Source organism: Microtus oregoni, unplaced genomic scaffold, assembly GCF_018167655.1.
Source record: "Microtus oregoni isolate MIOR12 unplaced genomic scaffold, Mior012 000018F_ref0000195, whole genome shotgun sequence".
In the NCBI taxonomy this organism is placed as follows: domain Eukaryota; kingdom Metazoa; phylum Chordata; class Mammalia; order Rodentia; family Cricetidae; genus Microtus; species Microtus oregoni.
In genome coordinates this window covers 45,827-66,417 of record NW_024543077.1, presented here as the reverse complement: position 1 = coordinate 66,417, position 20,591 = coordinate 45,827, and the positions used below count along the sequence as shown (strand labels likewise).

The window sequence follows — 20,591 nt, the reverse complement described above, 5'->3', positions numbered from 1 at the left end:
CTGGAGCTGGGCCTGGGGTGCGGGTGGAGCTTGGGAGCTTCCTAGGCTCCCTCTGACCTTTCTAATGACTCATTTTTTGCTCCATAGCAGGGCAGGCATTTGCTTGCCACAGCTATATTTTAAAACTGCCTTCTGATAGGCTGGCTTATTTTTAAATCCGAAGTATGCTCAGCTGGGCTGCTGGAAGCACGGGAAAAGCGTTCTCTACATCTGGTCTTCTGGTCCGCCCTCCGAAGACTCCAGGCCCGGTCCCAAAGTGTAAATTTAAAAGAGAAGACAGACAAGACCACGGGTCTATATCTTTCAGGATAGCGCTGTCTCTCGAACCACTAAACTCTAGGAATAGAAAGGACAGTTCCAACAGAGATACTAAGAATGAAGGACCCTGCCTGCCAGGTCCTCCCCCTATATCGCCCCCTAGAGCCTTCCAGCAACCTCTACAGCAGATGCACGCCTCCATGTTTTTATAGGTAAGGAAAGGAACTTTGAGGAAATAAAGAGACTTCCCCCTATAAGTTCCAACAGGTAGGCAGGGCTTGCTGAGGCAGTCTGACTCCCAGCTCCTGGCTTCTCCCCCACACCGTCCTCCAGAACCGAGTGTCTGGCTTGAAAGGGTGTCCATGAAATATTCAGCCACATTCTCAGCTTCTGGCTGCCTCACCCAGCCCTGATCTGAAAGCTTTCTCGGGGCGGGGCGTTTTCTCTTGCAGAGGAGCTGCGCGGGATGAAATGTCCGCTCTCTACTTAACAAGATGGGGGAAGAGCGGCTGTTCTTGGACCGCTCGGGGACACAGGGCAAGTCCGTGCGCATCTGTGGAGGAAGGCCCTGGGAGAATTCAACGGGAGGCCAGAATCAAACTCACCTCGTCTGGAAGCTAAGAGGCCACGGGGTCTCTTTCACGGGAAAGAAGAAAGGGCGGTGAGCAAGCGAGAGTAGGCCTGTGTGGGTAGACGGAGGAGGGAGAATAGCCCTGACCACAGCAGTTCACGTCCTTACGGAAAACATGCTCTCATCTTTCCAGTCCGACCACAAGCTCTTCTTTCTTCTGGGAGCTTCTCCTGCCTCTGCCAGGCACCGTGGGAATGAGAGCTCTTTCCCCAAATGCATCTGCCCTGAGCCAGGCTCTCCGCTAGAATCTCATCTGGCATCCTCCCACTTAGCCCATAAGCTGGTCTTGTCACCTCATGGTGACGAGAAAAACCCTAAATCCAAAAGTGTAGGTAACTGGCCAAAGGTCACACACGTCAGTACAGCGGTTCTCAACCAGAGACAATCTCGTATCCCCCTCCTGGGTGACATTTAACAACGTCTCAGAAAATGTAGCCTGTCAGAAGTGGTGGAGAAGGCACCAGAAACCAGCGATTGGGAGGTAACAACTGTCTATCCTACAATGCAGAAGACAGGTTAGCGCAATCACCCAGACAATGGGGCCAAGGTTAAGAAAACCTCAGGCAGAGATGGCTGAGCCATTATGTAAGCAGAGGTCAGCCTGACCCCACCACGGTGTTTTACAATACTCCCTTGGATCCTAAGAGCCCCAAGTTCCGAGCAGACATGCCTACTCCTCTGTCTTCCCACAGTAGTCCATGCTGGAGTGCACTGAGAGCAATCACTTGTTGCTTAACCTATTCTAGGGTGGTGCCCAGGACCCTGCTGAGGAACCCCACCAGAAGAATCCAGCCACTCTCGCTCTGGATCTTGGAAGAGGACACTGAGTGCTTTTTGTTCTAGCCCCTGCAAGGAGTTTACCCTCAGGACTTTCAACCTCCTTGCTCTCCTTCAGAGACTGGAGGCTCACCCCCCCCCTCGGTAGGCCAGTACTTAGTGAATAAACTCCTAGCGGCAGAGCTGAAGACAGCTTTCCAGCCAGCATAACCCCCCTCAGCATCTAAATCCCTAGGGGAATAACTGTTGAAGGACCTATTGATGGACCCATAAGAAACTGGCCCTAACGTCCTGGATACATACTGCTGAGATCTGGAGTACTGACGTCCAAGCCAGGCAGGCTTATATTCAAACGTGGCTCTACTGTTTACACCGAAGACAATGGAGCCTAATAAATACGGCTGGCAGAGTCCTTACATGGGCACACAGAGCCGTGCTCCAGCACAGAGTCTGCTGCAGGGTTCCTGACCGTCGCCCCCTGTCTTTGGTATGGGACACCTGCTGGCCTGCCTCTGGAGTCCATTTCTGAACAAGAGAACTAAATTTGGTGGTGACTATAGGGATGGCAAACTGAGAAGGGTGACAACAGATCAAGAAATGACAACCGTGAGAATTGCCATGGCAATGCTTTCAACTTGAAAAGTTCTAAGAATGTTCTGGAAATTACAGGCAGCCCTAAATGTATGTGGTGTGTGTGTGTGTGTGTGTGTGTGTGTGTCTATTTTGATGCTACGGGGCTGTCACCCAAACTCAAGTCTGGAATGAATTTTCCCATGCTACATATATATTTGGCAACTGAAGAGAGAGCTTTAAAGGGACCTTCCAAGAGCTCAGAATATTTCCAAAAACAAGGTTCAATTCAGCAAGGATGGTAGGTGTCTGCTAGAGATGGGACGAATCTTGTTTCTGCCGCTGGGAAAGTTCCCCACCTCCTCGATTTCCCATGAGCTAAGTAGAAACCTCTACAGGAGGAACATTTGCTTCAGGGCCAGGTGGATTTGTTTATGGAGCGGGTTCTCTGACTCACTGCGGCTCAGGGCTAGATGCCTGACCTCTCTGAACCACCTTTGGAAAGAAGGCAGAAGAAGACCTCTCAGTGGGGGCAGTGTTGCTGCTACAGAGTCTCCACTGCCCCGACAGGACCTGTATTAAACAGACGGCAAGTGAAGTGTTTCAGTGGGAAAAGACACTGGCTGCTAAGTCCCACGACCTGAGCTTGATCATTGGGACCTACATGGGATAAAGAGACCTGACTCACAGAGTGTCCTCTGACCTCCAGATGGAGGAGCACATGCACACGCCCGCTCGTAGACATGCACACATAAACAATAAATCAACATGTCATTTTAAAAAGACCTCACTGGGTTTGTCGCAAGGACCAAATGAGACAACGCAGACTAGAAGCCTTGTACAATTCGGCCAAACATGAAATGGGGTGACCTTGCCAGACTCACTTGCCAAGGCACTGGGGTTTCCTCTGTGAGCAAAAGGCAACGATCTCTACCTCCACGGAGATTAAGAGAAATCACAGGAGATGAAGATGAAGAAACCTTGGCCAGAACAGACATAAAAACAGATCTATGACCCAGCGCTTCAGTAGCCGCTGGCCAAATTGATCCACGACTCCGACCTTCCAGCTTTCCCAACTTTTGCCCCCGCTTGAAATTAGAGGAAGGCGAATCCACTTTCTAAACCAGTTTTGTAGGATGCTGGCTTCTAGTTGGCTTCCTTCCCTTGGCAACAGACTCCAATCAGAGAGTCAGAGAAGCCTGAAACCTCCCCTGCTCTCTCGCTGTAAGGCTGACTACTCCCCTGCCTGCCTTCGAGGCACGGACAAAGGCAAGGGATGGAGGCAGACTCCCTTGTTCTAACAAGCTCTGAATAAACAGTCTCTGCTGTGCCTCTTTGGGTAGTCTTTATCCATTTCCAGCCAATAAGTGCAATAAATAAGGAAATTACATAGCGCGCTCTGCCCTTGACCCACCTCCTCCTTTCAGATTATTCTCAACAGAGCAGCCAGGGGGATCTTGTTAGAAACACTCGAGCGTAACATTGAACACGAGGGGAAGGAGAAAGCATCCAGCAGGGTTAGGGACCAGTGGGACAGTAGAGCAGGGGTCAGGGCAAGGTTCTGACTGTAACTAGATTGTCAGGGTGAGGTTTGATACGATGGAACAGAGATCAGCAGGTAGGCCATTACCTATGGGAATATCAAAGGGAAAAGCATCCCAGGCAAGGGAACAGCCTTGAAGCAAAAGTGGACCCAGTGTTCTTCAAAGTGTGGGAGAGTGATTGGGGCAGGAAGCAGGTGGGTAAGCCTGGTGAGGGTGCTTTGTAGACTTTGAAAGTACGTTGGCCATTGCCCTGAGGCGAGTAAGAATCCCTTATTGAGGTCTGAGCAGAGGAGGGACAAGGCCAGAGTTATATTTTGATATAGGATTTAAATATAGATGTAATGAGAGAATCATTCTAGCTGCTAGGATGATAAGACACTGCAAGGGGACAAGGACAGACTGGGAACCCAGGGCAGGAAGGTGCCACAACCCAGACGGGAGAAGATGAACATAGACCAAGATGACAGCCGTAAGGATAATGAAAATATGTCAGTTTCTGGGTCTGTGTTTGAAGGTGCACCTTCACAAGACTCCAGATGCATCTGCATTCAGACATGGGAACAAAAAAAACAGGAACTGAAGGTGACTCCAATGTATGGGACCTAGGAAGCATAGGATGTAGTTGCCACTGGTCAGGATAGGCCAAAGACGATAGGCAGAACAATCTTTGAAGCCAGAATGAGTTTGGGACACATCAAGTTCTAGAGAGCTATGAGATTATTCGAGAGAATTATCGAAGAGGTGGTTAGACTCAGGAGGCGAGAGTTTGGAGAGCACTCTGCAAGTCCCTTCCTTCTCCTCTCTGCATCCTCACCTATTCAGGCATTCTGGAAAGAATATGTGGCCTGTGTTCAGCTGTGTCGCCTGCTGGCCCTGGCATGACACAGGTTAGGACACACATCCAGAAGAGCGCGGTGGAGTCGTCTGCTCTTAGGTCTCCAGAGGTACCACCCGGTATCCATGGCAAGTTGATGGTCTCCTTACTCCCAGATTAACATAGAAATGATGAAAACATACTTCATCAAACTGGGACGATCTCCCAGACTAGGGGAACCCGTGTTTGCTTCCTGCTTCTGGGGACCCAGGAGCAGCACACACCGAATGATCTGAAATGCCGGATCGTTTCTGACCTAGAAATTTCAAGTAAAGAGAACGGGTGAAAGGAACTAAACGAAATCTCACAGCTCTGTGAACCTCAGCGTTATTTACAGCGGTAGAAAACTGGCAACCGCAGTAGGAAATTAGAGAAACAACGGCACATCCTTATGATGGAAAATTACATATCTAAATAACATGCTGAGAGAAAAACGTAATGCCATGGGAAATGACCTTAACATTAAAGTCAGAAAATAACGTGTATTAATTCGCTCTAGTGGCAGGAGTGAACAGGAGTAGAGGAAGATTAGGATATCAGGCAAGGGACCAGAGAGATAGTAACTCACAAACATTAGTAACCTCAGTTCCAGGGCATCTGAAGCCCACTTCCAGGCCCCATGTGTCTGGTGCATACAGACACAGGCAAACAAAACACTCAAGCACACAAAATAACAAGAAATATATCTAAAAGAATGTTTTTCAAAGACTTGCACAGAAAAGCGATACATTCGAGAAGACAGAACTCTTGTTTGTATGGCCAAAGGGATGTGTTTTGCTCTCCCTTACTATCTGGGTTACCTTAGGCTTCCTAAATATGCTGGTGTGGAGTGCAGTGTTCCCATCATAAGGGACAAATAAACAAATGATTTTTTTTTCATTTTGGTAATGCAGAAAACCGAACCCATTGCCTCATGTGTGCTAGGCAAATGCTTGGTCACTCAACTGTATGTCTTATCCCCGAACATAAAAAAAAAAAAAAAAACACCATCTTTAACGCAATACTTTAATAATAAAGTTGCTACCTCCTCCACCATATGTCATAATATTTAATAGATGGAGGGATGGTAAGGAAGCCTGGAGAGCAGCGAGACCCAACTACAAGTGCAACTGCATGACGATGACGGCCACTGTTTACTACGCTGACTGGCATGCTGCAGCTGCTGCCACAGAGACCATAGCAATCCTGACAGCCAGAGGCACACAACGGACAGACTTCATTTGTTCTGTGACAGTCCACAGCTGGTACTTGTGGACTTGAGGAGACGAAGAGGACAAAGTAGAAGCAGCGTGGAAGACCAAGATTTTAGAGCCCTGCCCAGCAAGTGGCAGGGGGTCCACCAGCAGCACGTGTATCTACCGGGAGCTTGTCAGACTCTCGGGTCCACTCTCCAATCTGCCGAGGAAGACTCTGTGAGTGTGGCGAGGGGTTGTGTGTGTGCTGTGCGTCAGTGTGTTCAGCGGCATGGGTGCACAGTTCTCTCCATGTGCATTTAGGGACCAGAGATTGACGTCGGGTATCTCTTACCCGTCTCTTGATGCCTTATTTTTAAGATAAGGCTAGCACTGGACCTGAGGCTCAACATTCCTACCAGCCTGGCTGGTCAGGGCATCGTTCTCCCTCGCCCCCCCCCCACCTGGTGTTACAGAAGAGGCCAACATGCCCAGCTCTTACATGGGCACTAGGGCTCCAAACTCTGGTTCTCTGTGTGACAAGCACGTTACCCACTGAGTCATCTCTGCAACCCTGAGAACCTATACCTTAACAAGTCTCAAGCTAGTTCCTACATGCCGCACGGTATTTCTTGTTTGCTATTTTGTTTTGTCTGTTTCTTGGAGCAGGCCTTTCTATGATGCCCATGCTAGCCTTGAATGTGTGATCTGCCTGCCTTAGAATCCCAGGTTGTTGGGACTAAAGAAATGGACTATTCCATCTAAATTTAAAAGGCATCTCTCTATACAGCCGGGCAGTGGTGGTGCGGGCCTTTAATCCCAGCACTCAGGAGGAAGAGGCAAGCAGATCTCTGTGAGTCTGAGGCCAGCCTGGTCTACAAAGCTAGTTCCAGGACAGCCAAAGCTGTTACACAGAGAAACCCTGTCTCAATACAATACAACTCACTTTTCCAGATTTGAGATGCTATCAAGAAGAATGCATCCAAAGGAGTAAAGAATTTCTTCATTTTTACTATTTATATTAACAGTATTCATACTTATTTGCATGTGTGCATGCTCATGGCTTGGAGGAGGACACATATGCCACGGCACATGTGGAGAGATCAGGGGACAACTCTGTAGAATGTGTTGTCTCCTTCTACCTTTCCATGTACTCCAAGAATCATATTCAGGTTATCAGGCTTTCGGAGCAAGCATCTTTCCTGGCCAAGGACCGCTGAAAAAACTGTAGCCATGGACGAGATGTCAAATCCCCTAAATCCTCCAAACTGCAGAGCCTCTAGACTCTCCCACAATGCCAAGTCTCTGGCACAATTCTGGGAGGTGGCTACCATGAGATATGCATTTGGCATGCCACCATAAGAGATGAGGCCATCCTCTCTTCTCCCCAGGGAATCAGAAGAGCCCTCACAGGCTGGGGGATGTCATGCAGGAGTGGTTGCTGGGCAGAGCCCAGGAGAGGAGAACACATAAAAGAGGTAGCCCAAAGACCTAGCCTGACACCTCCAGGCAAGGCAAGGCCTTCCTCTGGTTGGAGGGAACAGAACAGGCCTGGGGAGAAGGCTGACTTTCCCACTGAGATGCCCCAGTTTGCCAGAGGCAGGGTGGAGGGCAGAGCCAACAGCCTTGATTACCATATTCTAGTCTCCTGGCTTTAGCGAATTAGGTCACTCACCTCATACATAAATTACTCAGTATGGGCTTTCTGCTTCTGAAAAGGAAAAGAAACTGACATTTAAGGAAGCTTCACTCTATGAGTCATTTCTCAGCCCTGGCTGTGCTCTGTGATCAGGACAATAGCTCTGCTGGCCCCCCTCCCCCACCGCGCGCGTGTGAGCGCGCGCGCACACACACATGCACGCACACACACACACACACAAAGGTAAAGCACTCATGGGGAAAGGGGCTGGTCTTTGACATCTGCGTGACTCTACTGCAGAGACGGGGTTAGAAATCCCTGTCAGGCACTGAAATGAAACTATAGCTAGCATTGAACAGTCGTTCGGAGAAGCAGGATGCTGTGGGACAATGGTCTTGTAGCGTGTCACTTGTATTATTTTAATAAAATGCTGATTGGCCAGTAGCCAGGCAGGAAGGATAGAGGCGGGGCAAGGAGAACAGGAGAATTCTTGGATGAGGAAAGACTCATCCAGTGGTAACCCAGATGCAGAGGAAGCAAGATGAGAATGCCTGGGTGATAAAAGGTACCAAGCCAAATGGCTGACACAGACAAGAATTATGGGTTAATATAAGTTGTAAGAGTTAATAAGAAGCCTGAGCTAATAGGCCAACTAGTTTATAATTTATGTAAGCCTCTGTGTGTTTCTTTGGGACTAAACAGCTGCAGGACAGGGCAGGACAGAAATCTCAGGCAACAGCAGGAAGAGAATCCTTATGGTTTTGTAGATGATCAAGCTGGTGCAGGGAGCAAAGAGACAGCTGATACTGAACCAGGACCTGCTCACCAGAGATGTCTGACTTTCTGCTTCTGCAGGTACCTTCATTATCAATGGCGAAGGATGCCAACATCCTCCTGGAGCCAGGCTTATACAACCTTGCAACCAGTATCTTCAAATCCTCCTATGTCTCTGATCCTCCCCAGCCCGCTGAATTGCACAGGCAGGCTTCAGAAGAAGGTCAGAGAACCAGAGCTGAGCAGATGGGGGAGTAAGAAATATGCCAATGCCAGGGGCCAAAACTGGCACAAAAGATACTCACCAAAAGATACTACACAAGTACCACACAAACCCTTAGGAGACAGACTTCAATTTTCCATTTTATTACTGAAAAGAAGGTGGATGCTCAGGGAATTTCTATGCACCTTGTTTGAATGTATACAGCTACCCGGTGACAAGGCAGAACCCAGCCTTCACTGTGCTGGCCTTTCCAGAAGCACTCTACAAAACCACAGCACAAGGGAGAGCCACCAGCAATTAAAGAAAAAAGGAAACCAGAGCTTCGCTGTACCTCAGTCAATTACTTTTCTTTCCTTTTTGTTTCTGTTTGCTTATTGTGGTTCTGGGGATCGAACCCAGAGCCCTGCAGTGCCAAGCAAACCCTCTGCTACTGGGCTAAAAGTCAATAAATCACTTTTAAGGTTCTGGGAATAGTCATATTGCCTCAGCAGTTGCAAGGACTCCTAAGCTTGTCATAAATGATCTTTCCCAATAACCATGCTCACGACCCTGCCAACTTCTCAATATTATTCCCATGTGATGGACAGAAAAACTGAGGCATGCAGACGTTAAGTAGCTTGTCAAGGTCCCACAGAGAGATGGCATGAAGACCGGGAGTGGTAACTTAGTACCACTCTGAGATGCCGGGGGAGAAAGCTTGGGAGCTTGTTTAAGGTTGCAGGGAGTGTACTGACCTACAGTCCTAGACAGTTCCTGGAATGTAGTTTCACACTGAGCCTCACAGTCAATGTCGCTGAGCCGCTGGGGACAACTTTTGAGTTAGGGACCCTTTGGATTTTAATCAGTCAACCCTGCAAACAAGGCTTTCCAGCTTTATTTATTCCTTGGGAGAGAGGAGCAGCAAGGATAGGGACTGGTTAAGGGCTTACACAGCATTTCAGTGCTGTGCACTGCAGGGAAGCCCGTGAAGACAACGGATCAGGAGGAAGTCTGCTTCCAAGTCTGCACCAGAGACAGATGGGGACCACAGTCAGCCACATCTGTACCAGGTTCGGCTCAGCCATTCAGAATCAGATCCTAGACTCACAAGAGGCTTCTACCTTCCTCTGGAGACTGGAGATCCCACAAATCTCCTAGGACCATCATGAATTCCAGACAGGCCCTAATGTCATCTGCATCTTTACTTGCTTGGGCTGGGTCTTTACTAGGGTGAACACCGAATCCTCACTGCCATGAGACACGAGGTTGATTTACTACACTCTTTGTTAATAGATGAGGACTGTGGAGCACAGAAGGTTGACCCAAGGTTTCCATGCCAGGAAGGTGATGGCCAGGGTCTGAGTGCCAGTTCTTCCTCTGAACAGTCTCCGAAGCTGTTGTTCTTCTCATGATCCCACCCTGCTCATCTGAGTCACCTGAGTCCCCCCTCCCCCTTCCCTTCCTCCCTCCCTCTCTCGTCCTTCCTGTCTTTCTTCCTTTCTTTCTTTCTTTCTTTCTTTCTTTCTTTCTCCTCTGAATCTGGAGCTTGCCAAGTTGGCTAGACTAACTGGCCAGTGAACTTCAGGGATCTCTCCTCCCCAGCACTGGGAGAGCAAGCAAATGTTACACTAGCTTTATACATGACACCTGAGGCCCCAGGGTGTAATCCGGCCTTATGAAGGTGGAGACAATAGGATCCCTGGAGCTTGCTCCCCAGCCATTCTAGCTGAATTAGTATCCTCAAAGTTCCATGAAAGATCCTGTCCCCCCCAAATAAGGCAGAGAATAGCTGGAGAAGTTAGCCACGGCCAGCCCCTGGTCTCCATAAGCATGCATACAAACAAGAAAAGAACAAGCACACACACTACACCCAACGTATAAATAGGGATTCAATAAATAAAATGCTTTTATTACTAGTTAAATATGGTTGAAAACCTCACCGGGTATGGTGGCGCACAGCTGTAATTAGCACTTGGGATGCCCAGGCAAGGAGGCTGCAAGACTAACACTACCCTGAACTTCTCTGTAAGTTCTAGGCCAACCTAAATAGATAAACAGATAAGCAAGTAAGTAAACAGATAAGCAAGTAAGTAATTAGATAAGTAAATAGATAAAAAATACAAAGGAGGCAAGGAAGATTAATTAAAAAGAAATCAGAAACAACGTTTAAACGTTGTATAGTATCCCACCGTCCAGCTACATGTCCAGCCCATTCTTTACACTTTGCTCATCTAATAAACAACACTCCAGGGAATGTGGTTGCTCTGAAAACTCCTCTGCCTGTCTCTGAATGACTCCTTTGGCTGGGTCCCTAGAATTGGGATAGTGGACTAAAGGGAGAAGAGAGTGTTTCTGAGACTAGGGCCCAATTGCTTTCCTAAAAAGGGTACATCCATTCGCATCTCCACCAATGGGAGTTCTTGCCTCCCAATTCCTCTCCAGGTGCCAAGCATGGTCTTAAAAAAATACTCTTGCCTAAGAAGGAAAGGGATGAACAATGGCATGGGCCTTCAAAAAGGTGCAGGGTGCTAATCTTACAAGGGACGTGTGGCACCCATAGGCTTTGAGCTCATCCTTTGGTGTCTACAGTTGGCTCCCTATGGCGACCCTGAAGCACCGGGCCACAGATCAAGCTACTCGGTGTTCTTCATGTGACAGCCAGTTTGGAAACGTTTTACATTTGAGTTCCATGGTTGGCCAGGACTTCTGCGTTATTCTTTGATTAACCCCATCATCTAACCTAGTGCTACCTCTGAGAGCTTCCCACAACTACGGAAGGATTCTTTAACTGCGGTCATCGATCAGAGCAGCCACTATCCACAGGTGGCTCTCGAACTCCCGACAAAGCTTCCACAGCTGCGGAATGGGAGTCTTAGCTCTGTTGCATCTTAGTTAAATTTCACTTCATTGGTGAGGAGTGACTGCTGGACTGGCTTTTGCAGCCCTATGCTGTCTATAGCACTGTTAACATATACTACTGAGTGAAGAACCCATGTAGACTCCTAACTCCACCTGCTGCTACCATACTTCCATCAGGGCAAGAGCTGGCCTCTTCCCCCCTCAGCTTCGTGTGTCCATTTATTCTCTCAAATGGAGGGCTAATGCTACTTATCAGTCATGCGGGGTGATGTAGGGATCAGCTAATTAATGTTTGCAAAGAGCTGCATTACTAACTGGTTTTCAGAATAATTGCACCTTAATAAAACGTTTAAACAGCCAGTTCTCACCCAGAGGCCAAAGAAAGGCTGGGTTGATTTAGTAAAATGCTGGTTTCTCTGACTCATCCTGAACTGGGTCCTTTCACTGTGGACCTTATCAAAACAAACCCCTCTCACTGGGAAGGTCCTACCAATATGCAAATACTGAGATGGGTCTTCACGGTGGAGCTGCTATTATTACAAGTTGGATGGGTAAATTAATAATACAAACGAGACGGGGAGGGTAGACACCTAACCAGCTTGAACGAATTCCTTTTAAGCTCTTAAGCACTTTAATTGCTTACGTGATAATGATGAGTATTTGTACATGTCTTGATCTACTCCCAAAGTTGGCCCAGAGAAAAGAAGAAGGAAGAGAAGGAGGAGGAGGAGGAGGAGGAGGAGGAGGAGGAGGAGGAGCAGGAGGAGAAGGAGAAGGAGAAGAGAAGAAGAAGAAGAAGAAGAAGAAGAAGAAGAAGAAGGAGAAGAAGAAATAATAAAGGAGAAATTTTCTTAAAAGAATCACTTGGTTAAGTGCTGAATTTTGATGATGTGATATTCCAGAAAGTTTGAAGGTTGCCGTTCTATGGAACAGAGGGGCTGAGAGCTAGAGAGACCTACTATCCAGTGTCAGATCCAGCATGGGACCTTGGGGCTTCCTCATCTGGGCAGACTCCACTGACTCTTGGAAAGTTGTCCCCTTGATTCCTAACCCTTCTCTTTCCTCCTTCACAACTTCAGACAAGAGGGGTCACCACACCTTTCCAGCTATGTCTGTGCAAATGAGATTGCCAGGGTCCAAGAGCCACAAGGAAAGACAGATGCTCTCCTTAGAATACGGATCCCCAAATCAAACACAGCTGGAACCGCTTGGTGTCTGGGGTCACTATTGTCGTGTTCTAAAAGAACATCAGAGAAGAAGGCTCTTGGGAATGTTCTCCTCGGTATGTACTTTGGACACGAAACCTGGCACGCCTTCAGACCGAGTTGAAACCCATTTTTTTAAGGCTTGCTTTCTATGATGCTAATGGTTAAGTGATCGCACTTGACAACCTCTGCTGCTCCACCTTCCGCAGCACAGAGCCAGCGGGGGACAAACAAGGCAAGGACTGCTTGCTCTATGGACTCCTTCACTTGTCTGCTTCTCCCTGTTCCCCCAACAAAAGAAAAGCCTGGATTTGATATTCAGACAAAACAAAAGACCAAAACATCCTCTCACTTTCCCTGATGAAACCAGAGAGGCATGGGCGGCAAAGGCAGCAGCTTCTAAACTTTGTTTGAAGTCAGAGGTAGGGAGCAACAGAGCCACTTGGCATATAGTGATAAGCCATCCTCCAACAACCCTGGGGTGACCTTTTCACTGGATCTAAGAAGAACTTCTGCTTTCTCTTGCTGAGGATGGGGGACACCTTGGAAAGGAGAGGCTTCCCTTCTGAGCGCCACAGACTTCTATGTCAGATGACAAGTCATTTAACCACAGGGAGCAAGTCTTTTCTGGGTCACAGAAAAGTCACACGGGAAGGAGCAAGACTGACAAATGCACCCTCTGATTGAAGCGGGTCGTATACCGAGGGGACAAGACACCCAACTAATTTTGCTCTTGTAACAGCAAGTAGGTAGAGTGGGTGATTGATTCGCCATGGCCCTGGGAGAGTGGAGGGAACCAGGGGCGGATTTGCTGCACAATGCCCCTTAGCAGATGGGTCAACCGTGCTTCTTTGGGAACTGTCTCCCTCTCCACTGCCTCCTCCTGGGACCGCCTAGGACATCCAAAGGTCTCTGAGCCAAGGGAAGAGAAGACTGAAAAGAGTGGCTCCACCTCCTCTGCGAGTGCTGGGAGGCAAGCTCACTTCTCCAGGCAACTGCTCCTCATTTATCATGGAGCCAACCCCACCTACAAGAGTGAGGAACATATTTACATATTTCAGCTCCACTGCTGGCTGCAGCACCAAAGTGATGATTCCAAGACAGCCAGAGAAGAAGAAAAAAAAATGTTCTTGGAAAAAGAAAAGGATTTGACTATCAACTCGGCCTAACATCTCAAAGTTATGCAAATCCCCTGTGTGAGGTTTGCTCTTCACCTCTATCTTCCGCCACCACCTCGGTTCCCAAGCTTAGAGGGGACTGGAAAGTAAACATCAGGATTCTGGTAGACAACACAGTTTACCCTACCGCTTCTCATGTGTGGCAGAGCCCTGGTACAGCCCATGCCTTTGACTCTGCAGCCCCACTTTCTAGGAATTTGTCTTAAGGGAATGTTAAAATTCTGTGGAATGTACTAAGCTGCTTATTGTGGGTTCTGTTACCATAAAACACTAAAGGTAAACAAGAAATCAAAACGTAAGGACTGGCTGAAAAAAAAAGCATGTCATATTAAAACATCAGGGCTCTATACTAACACAGGAAACTGCTGCCTGTGTGTGTGTGTGTGTGTGTGCGCGCGCGCGCGCGCGCGCACGCACGCGTGTGGTGGGCTACAACAGGATAGGTCTATATATTTTATCACTAAGTAAGAATAAGCATTCAAAATATTATAAACATGGTATCACTTTTTCTGTACTCCTAAAGTCTCAAGCTACAACCCCAACAGCAAGTAAACTTACTTTGATTTTGTTTTTTGTCTATACTGTCTGAATTGCATCAGTGACATTATAACCTAGATAATCTGAGCAGAAACAAAAGAGTAACGATAAAAGTAATAAATACATAGCCTACACGGTGCACACCATATATGTATGCATGCATGTGTATGCACATATGCGTATACATGTATACACATTTATATTTGCACGTTTCACTGCTTTCCTGTGGAAAGTTAGAAGGTTTGGGAAGCCATGTTACTTAGCTGCCTGGGATCTGGGGCATGTTGCTTTCAAAGTGGCCCCTACAGCTGTCTGCCTGAGCCGAGGAAAGACAGAATGATCCGGCTCTCAGTCACACTGAACTTGTGTGACAGACCATGTAAGAAGCCAGGTAAGAATTGGCCCCTTGGATCTACAGCTGACTTTGATTTACTCTCCCAGGCTTTCAGAATCAAATCTGCAAGGGGGTGATTTAAATCCCATTGTTCCTCGGTCTCACTGTTTAGATTTATGGGTGTGGGAGAACGTCCTGGGACTGGAGACTCTTTAAGCTTGGGCCTGGGCAGAGCAGCTGTCTATCAGTATAGGAGAGGCAGCCAAGGTGAGCATCTGCACGGCTGTGCTTATCCAATCTCATATTTCTTCAACCCCTGCCACAGTTAAAGGGTGTAAATGGGCGCCTTACATCGAATCCCTCATTGGTGTTGTCCAACAGTCTCCGCTTAAGTTCCTCATCACCTCTTTTCCTGGAGTTGTAACTTCTGATCCGAAAATATCAGGTTATATAATATGCCAGTCTGCACAAGGATGGAATTCTGTCAGGAAAAAAAAATGGACCCAACGAAGCACAAATTCTAACAAAACTGGAAATGACTTTTCTAAGAAAAGAGAAGATATTTTTGTTTCAAGCCCTTGAAGCTGGTTTTAAATAGACTTTGGATGCGATGTTTGCTGGCTCTTGGGGTACTGTTGATTCCCCTGAGTAACCTCACCCAACGAATGTTTGCTGGAGGTTTAGGGGGCGCCAGTGCTGACTTACAGCACCCTAAAGTAGGTGGCATTATCACAATATGCAGGGGAGAGAAGCAAACCTCCCAAAATAACCTGCCTCAGGCCATGAGGCCACAATCCCTAAACGGTGGAATCCCCAGCAACATGCTCCCACAAAATAACAAAAGGCTGAAGGGATTATACCAGAAAGAATTCAATTCTGTTGGAAGAGAGTCCTCTAACCCGAACCCCACCCTTCTGCTGGAACATCTGCTCTCTGCTTAGCATTCCATTTGCTCTACTCTCAGGGTTCCTCTGTAAACTGAGCACTGGTTGTGACCCCCACCCCTACCCCCACCCCACCCCGGGGCAAGGACTGACTCTTTCCTCCACAGGGTGGTTTCATGGCTTAATGCCCAAAGCCTGCTTCCACCCAGAGATGACTTGATTAAAAGCCGGACTGGCAAACCAAGAGCGGGAGAAATCTCTAGAGAAAGGAATCTCTCTGTCCCTGACACCTTCTCCATCCAAGTACATGGTAATTTCACAGGCTAGCCTGCTTCCTGTCCCCAGCCCCTTCAGTAGCAGTACCAGGAGGGAAAGCCGCTAAACCATAGGAGCATCTACGGAGACAGTCATGCATTCTTAACATCCAAGGGGGCCTACTGCTGACAGGCCAGCACAGGCTGGCCCAATCCCACTCAGAGAAAGGGCATCCTGGTCACCCTCACCAAAGAAAACGATTCTTTCACAATACCCAGAAACAGGGAAATTCCACTTTCAAGCTATGGTCTGGCCTAGTCACCAACCTCTGCACTCCTCTCCAACACACACACACACACACACACACACACACACACACACACGCAGAAAACTTGTTCTCGCTACCACCACCTGTGAAAACAGTCCTTGTAACTTTAACATAGAAGCCGGCAAAGTATAGCTTCAGGATGCAAGAAGCGCACCCAGGGTCTTAAAGAAAGTGATCAGGCATTGGAAGGAAGGGAGGCTTGCTGGGGACCCAGGCTGGGTCTTGCTTCTGGTGGGAACTTGGCTGCCACAGCTCGGGTTTCAGTGCCTAGGCCCCGCCCACTCTGCAGACCGGCCAACGCCGCTGACCACTGATCAGGCCATCAAAAAGCCTTAAAGCCCAGGGCGTCCAGCCCAGGTTGGCAGAAAGCTGAAGGGGGCCGCAGCCAACCCTGGAAAACCCTTCCCGGAGACTTCTAGAGGCGGATGAAGAGGCGAATCACGTGGGGCCAACAGCAGGGCTGGGGAGCTAAGTGTTGGTCCCCAGACCTGGAAACAGGTTGTCGCTGAACCCATCCCCACCCCCAAGCCACCAGGCCGCGAACCGACTCCGGCCGTGCCCTGGGAACGACCCCAGCCGCCTCTGGGCCGCGGTCCTCCTTCCCCAGCCCCAGCGACTGTGCGAGAGCCGCTGAAGCAGCCTGGGCGAAGGCGCCTTCAGCAAGGTCAGGACGCGGCCGGCCGGCACCTGGGGATTTTTCCCAGCCCGGCGTCGGCTTTGCAATCGCATTGTTAAGGATCGTGGCAGAGGCAGGAAATCCGAACAGCCCCACAGGTCTGCGCGAGGGAGGATTTATTTCACAGCGCCGAACACACTCAGACAGACCCGGGATTTCAGGGGGGAGGGGGGGGATGCAGAGTTTCAGGACGCAGGAATGTGGCGAAAACAAAACCCTCCCCACCCGTGCGTGCTATCTTCTGACTTGGGGGAGGGAGTTCAGGGCCACCAAGTCCCAGAATTCAGCGTTCCGCAGGGTTCTGCCAGGGCTGGGATAGCTTTTCCCTCTACAGGCGAAAACACAAGCTTTAAAAACACGCCACTACTGTGGTTCTCTATCAAAGCCCATCAGCGTGCGACAGGCTGCCGCAGCGAATGGAGGAACGGGATGGGGAGTGGAGGCGGGGGGGGGGGGGGGGAGGTGAGCGCAGTCGAAACAAACTGTTTTCGGTCTAGGAGGGAGGCGAGGGGGCAGAAGCCATACCACGTACCCATTCCCCTCGCGTCCGCATTAGGTACTTAAACCGTTGCTCCTCTCCGCCCCGGAGGCAAATACTCTACTTCTTAACCCACTACCTCCACCCCAACCTGGGCCTGGGTGCCGGGGCACCTGGGTATTTCTGAAAGGGACTTGGGTGGGAGCGCAGGTTTCAAAGCAAGTGAAGGACGCTGTATTTAAAGACAGGGAGGGGCGCCGGGAGGGACCAAGAAGAGAGTCTTTCGGTCTCCTAGAACACAGATTTTCCTAAAACTACGTTCCCTGGAAGGCCTTCCAACTCCCCCCTCCCCGAGTCAGAAGGCTCCAAGGACTCAAAGAAACCCGAGTTCTGACCCGCTCCTCTTCACAGATTAATCTTGGATCTCCACCCACTCTGTCCCGGCCTCAGTAACCGGTTCCTTGAGGGCAGCGCTTTAGCACCCAAAAGCCCATTTCAGAAGTGGGCGCCGCTGAACAAGATGTCCAGCTCGCCATTAAGTGTATCTCCCTCCCAGGTACTTACAATCCCCAAGCAGGAAAACTTTCAGCAAGAGCCGGGTGCTCGCAATACAGTTCTGGGTAACCACCGAGGCAGCTTATATAATCGCCCGCGATACTGTTAGGCAGATCTCCGTGCACGGCCTCACGGCTCAGCACATGGGCACCCTCTGGCCCCGGCGCTGAGGATCGCGAGCGTGCCCCACCGGCGCCTTCCACAAAGCAGCAGGGCGATCTCCAGGGCTAATCAAACGCCAGTAGTGCGTTCAGATTCCCGCAAACCCCGGCTTGCTCGTCCCGGTAGTTGCCTACGTTGGTGCGTTGGTGGCTCACTGTCTTAACTGCATGTGTACAAACCTTCTCTCCAGGGTTGCGGGGGGGGGGGGGGGGGGGGGAGCGGATGGCGACCGGGTAGGGAACTGGTGGAGGTCTGAGGAGGGGTTCTAGGTCTAACCTGACCAAAACTCTCATCCACACAGAACCCGAGTTCAGAAACGGTCTTAACGTATCCCACTGAAAGGGGTGCCAATTTTCCAAAGTTAGAGACCACGCAATTGAATTTCCAGTACTCTTCAACCTGGCCTAGGCGGGGACAGGGCAGAGAAGAGGAGGGTAGTGACCAGAGAAACCCACCTTTGAACCCAAGAAGCACTGACCATTCAAGCCATCCCTCCTCCCTTCCTCCAAAGTAGTTAGCGGCTTATTCTTGGGTTACATGTGGACACACACACACACACACACACACACACACATTCCGCGCCATCACCTTCTGCCTGCTCCTCCAATGTAAAGACTGCGTTTTTAAATCACTAGGAAAATGACTAAGAAGCTCAGAGATCACATTTCAATACACAGCACATTTCCCGAAGCTGGGGGGCGGGGGGTTGCAAGTAGTCACACTCACACCCGTGAACCCCCAGAGAGTCCACCCTGGCGCCTGCAACCTCAACTCGCTCCGAGACAAACCAAAGGAGAAACAACGCGGACAACAAGGATAGGCAGGAGCCAGTGGGGCTGCAGAGGGCGTGCGGCTTGGGGGTCGCGTCCCCGGGTTCCCGGCTCCAACCGCAGCGCGCACGGGGGCCGCTGCAGCTGGATCTCGCCCCGCAGGGCAGGCTGCAGCACGGGAACCCGGCGCCGCCTCGTGGGCTCCTCCAGCGCCCGCCGGGAATCTGGGGCGGGCGAGTCTGCAGAGGGGCTGCGGGTGGCTGGGCCGTGGCAGGGAAAGGGAGCCGGGTGCAGCTGACGAACCTGGACCGATCCCCTCCGCGGTCCAGAGTCTAGGGCTGGCTTCCACCTCTCCACTCTCCCCCACTACTCGCTCCCAGACTCTAGTTCGCGGTGGACTCCCGGCGCTGCGGTGGCTGAGGCTCTGGGCTCCAAGCTCCCTGCCTTGCCGGCAAACCTAGACGCCCGGCTCGCCTCCTCTTCCTCCCTCCCTCCCCGGTGTGGAGCAAGGGTGCAGGTTAGCATCATCCGGAGCCCTAAGCGAACTGCATGAGCTGCCCGGACCAGCGAGTGCAGAGAGGGGCGACTGAGCTGGCGAGCCGCCGCGGCGATCCCCAAGGTGCTTTTTTGGTAGAGCTGATCACGCCGCCTTACCGTGACTGCAGGCTGCCACCGCCGGGGAAGCGGGGACGAGGATGGCGGGGAGGCAAGGCACTGCGCTGCTGGTTCCACCGCTTCACGAGCCGGATAGAGGTGCCCAAGAAGGTGCAGGTCCGGGTTCTGCGCTCAGCTCCGACGAGACCAACAATAGCTCCCGCGGGGAGTGGAGCCCCAGCGAGCCTCCAGCCGCGCGCACAGGCCGGGCTCCGGCTCCCTGCCGCTCCCGGCCGGCGTCTCTGCCAGCACTGCTGCCCCACATGAAACAGCTGCAATCCCGAGGATTCTGGGGGTTGGGGCGGGGGTGAGCGCGCGGGTGTATGTGAGTGTGTGTGTTTAATAGCTTCCCTCCTCTTCTTCCCCTCCCTGCCTGCTCGCCTGCTTGCCTCCGTCCCCCACCCTCGCTCTCCTACACACAGGGCGAGCTAGCAAGCGAGACACACTCACACACGCGCGCGCGCACGGACACACACACACAAGCACGCAGGTTACATGAATGGGAGGCGGGAGCCAATCCTAAAAGCCCCGGCGAGCCACGCTTGGAGCAGGGCTGCACCATGGCGCCGGGGGCGCCACACAGGTGATGAGCCCCTCCTCCCGTGGCCGCTTGCCCTCCTCTCCTCTCACAGGTCTCTGTTGTGTGCACGTCTTCCCTTATCTCCTTCCTCCCCTTCTCTGGGCTGCTTTCTCCATCTTCTCATCTCATTTTCTCTCTGGAATTCTCCATGCTCAGTATTTTTCTCGGATTCCTTTTTCACCCTTTCTTCCGGCTTCCTCACAGCCTTTCGGAAACTTTCTCCTTCCCTGTCGCTACTTTTCTGTACTTCCTTCCCTCTTGTTTTTTGTTCTCATTTCTCCCCCAGGAGTTGTTTATTAGTATGTTGTGTTGCTTGACTCCTCTCTCTCCGGAGTCACACCTCTCTGTTGGTCTTGGCCCTCTTCCTTGCCTAACCCTCTGAAATGCTTTTCCACACCTCCGACTCTTTTCCCGGGTTGTTTTTGCTAGTCGCAGCTGCTGCTTGGCCAAGGTAATTAACGGTTCCATCCTTGGGCATGCAAGATGTCTTAAAGACAGGCCTTCCTCGGACAACTTCTCCAGAACCATGGTAACAGCTCTGAGTCCTGTGGTAGCAATCATGGGGATTGGGGGGGCGGGGGGCCAGCAGTGAATATAGCCCAAGAAAATTTCCTTCCCTTATGAATCTGGATCATAATTGCCAGCGCTTTACCAAGGCAAGGACATTTGTTTGTGATGAAGAGACAGCTTGAACT

The 20,591-nt window shown here is 50.4% G+C and overlaps 1 protein-coding gene across 6 annotated transcripts in view; it reads right to left on the bottom strand.

The window, feature by feature from the left end:
• Window positions 1–19,506, bottom strand: part of LOC121458754 (teneurin-4-like) — a 671,077-nt gene extending 651,571 nt beyond the window's left edge. For 5 of the 6 annotated variants that reach the window (XM_041668100.1, XM_041668102.1, XM_041668105.1 and 2 more), the window contains exon 1: window positions 19,317–19,506. The gene's annotated coding sequence lies outside the window, so the exon portion shown is untranslated. Of the gene's footprint in view, window positions 1–17,739; window positions 17,838–19,316 lie in introns of those variants that run through there. The other variant, XM_041668101.1, reaches the window with a different exon arrangement.
• Between the last annotated feature and the right edge of the window lie 1,085 nt (window positions 19,507–20,591).